The sequence below is a fragment of the Penaeus vannamei genome, chromosome 20 (genome assembly GCF_042767895.1).
Source record: "Penaeus vannamei isolate JL-2024 chromosome 20, ASM4276789v1, whole genome shotgun sequence".
NCBI lineage: Eukaryota > Metazoa > Arthropoda > Malacostraca > Decapoda > Penaeidae > Penaeus > Penaeus vannamei.
In genome coordinates, this window is record NC_091568.1 from 27,084,746 (window position 1) to 27,087,496 (window position 2,751).

Below are 2,751 nucleotides of genomic sequence, written 5' to 3' on the forward strand. Positions count from 1 at the left end.
CATGCAAAAAGCTCATGTCCTTGGCCATTACAACAGTGGCATTTATCAAGGTACTTGGGGTCATATCCATTGCATTCATATCCAGAGTATGGACATTTGGACTCATTTACAGGCTTCCGAATGATGATGGGTTTATTGGTCGTGTGACTTGGCTTACCTTCTTCCTGCTTCAATATACTCCATTTCCTCTGCTACCCTGGCTTGATCTTTAACAAATTTAACAAGTGCAGAGAATGAACTTCTGGAGATTTAGTGCCAGGATCTACACATCTCGAGTACCACTTGGTTCTCAAGTATCTCGCAGCTTACCAACACTTTTAGATATTGTCTCGCGCAACTCCATCCGGTAGATATTATCACTCTGGCGCCATCTCTACATTAAATAGGTAGGAGCCGTATTTCTTTAGACCTTCTGCATCTCCAACTTCAATTGCGTCTTTCCATGCAAATAATTTTGAGATGAAGGCCTTGAGGAGTTCAATGGAGTTTTCATATTCTTCTCTCAGCATCCTCGACGCTTCGTCATATCCATGGTCAGGTGGTAGGTGAAGGCAACCTTCAATAAGGTCCTTTGGTGGGTCATCCAACTGGTTGTAGAGCTCGGTGTGAGCCTTCGCCTTGGATCATTAGTGCTGCTTCCCAACATTCCATTCAAATATCCTACAGAACTGAGTGAATTTCTGAAAAATCTCCATCAAAACGTTCTAATCTAACTGGAGGGAGTAATGATATGCGAGCCTGTTCTTGTTAAGTTAAAACTGACTGGTTCATAGCACAAACCATTTGAGCCACTTCATCCATATTCAATGGCCTTGAAGGAGAGGGATGGCTGGTGAAACTGTAGCCTGAGGTATGGTAGCAAAGTACTCTGTTGATGTTCACAAAAGGAGCAGCTGAAGGATGTAGCTTACTCCTTGTCAATAGGTTCTCATTAGGTTCTGGAATGGTAGTAAGTGGTGTAATGTGGTTTATTCTGGACAATATTAGCTCCATTTAGTACAGGATTGACTGGAGTTGACCATTTGGTTAGAGGAGTTTCAGGGACTATGGCGGCATTGACAGCAAAGCGGACTGGCCCTTCAGTCACGTTGACTTCACTTTCACGACTCACTTGTGGGTCCAGATTTCCACTTTTATGATGGGGTTCTTCGCTTGTTGCAATCCAGTTGCTACACATGTTAAAGGAGTGAGGGCGAGGGTGCCTCTCATCCTCTCTGCTGCCTCAGTGAAGAGGAGCCAGGTTCTGACCATGGCTGGTTCTGATGAGGTTTTCATCCTTCTAATTCTCTGTTGCAGCTCAAAGATTCGTCTTTCTTCCTCACGTGCATGTTCATTTCTTTTACTCTTTGATGAACTGGAAGCCGTCTCTAACTCCCTCCTCAGCTACTGATATTTCTGAGCGGGAAGACTTGCAACTGTGTGATGTGCCCACAGATTTATTACTTCTATTGTCGACCATGATGTGGGCTTACCTTGACAGTTCATGTAATGTCGTTCCCTTCTCCGATGGGTAAAATTCGAATTGTTAGATGCAGTATGTTGGTACAGTCTTAATTCAAGGGTATCAGAATAACTTCTGTGTAGTTCCACATTTATTTTGGTTACAGCCTCGTCACAAGAAGCATTCGAACTGAAAACAACAAGCCCATATAAGAAACCAATAACGCCACAATTGAGATGAACATGATTTGGGAATATATAAAACAAAACAAAATACAGGAGATGCAAAATCTATTTAAGAAGAGCATCAGCACATTGCGAAATATGAAAATCAGAATTTGACAAACATTATCCTATTAATGAAAGAAATAAAATCTTCACAAGGCATTCCCATTTAAAGCAAAACATCAGAAAATAAAAGGGGTTGGCTGTGGAACAACTGCCATTGAACATGTCACAAAACACTACCGTTGGGGGGGCCGCGGCGCTGAACAACAAAGTATAATAACCTTAAATATACACACTGTTAACACTCACTTTGTATCCCAATAAAGACTTCTTCATAAAATCCACTCCACGGTCGTTGTCACTCAAAATAAAAGGATGGAAAAAGGCATTTGGCCCACCCAGTACAGACAGCAGTTGCCTTGGTTTATCTTTTGGCGGGAAACTGCAAGAGTTGACGCAGCGATATCGCACGCAAAGGAGTATGGGTAGTGGCGCGCGGTTTGAACGACTTTCCTTGGATACTTACCAACTAAATCAGATTTTCTTTCGTTTTAAGAAATCAAATAGTTAAAATTGCGCAGTATTCTACAGTATGCATATATATAAATACACCCATATATATTATTCATATATGTAAATATGTTTACATATATATATATATATATATATATATATATATATATATATATGTGTGTGTGTGTGTGTGTGTGTGTGTGTGTGTGTGTGTGTGTGTGTGTGTGTGCGTGTGCATAAGTATATATTAGATTTTTTCTTTTCGAAAAGGTACCTTCTATATCATGGTTATATTTTAAAACATTTAGGATAAACTGCCTAAGCATTTTCTAAGAGTAGTTTTTCATAGGCTTATATGCATTTGAAATTATTAACACAATGTATTTATTTTGCTCTGTCCTAATACAATCCTTCTGAAATGCAATCTAACACTAGGCTATATTGATGGTCAATTGCTACTTTTAATAATCTTCAATACAATTTGCTGATTGACAATTCATTATGAGGAAGATTTTCAAGTAGGTTTAAGGGCCTGTTAGTTCTGTTGGTTTTGTGCCGTACTAATAACGC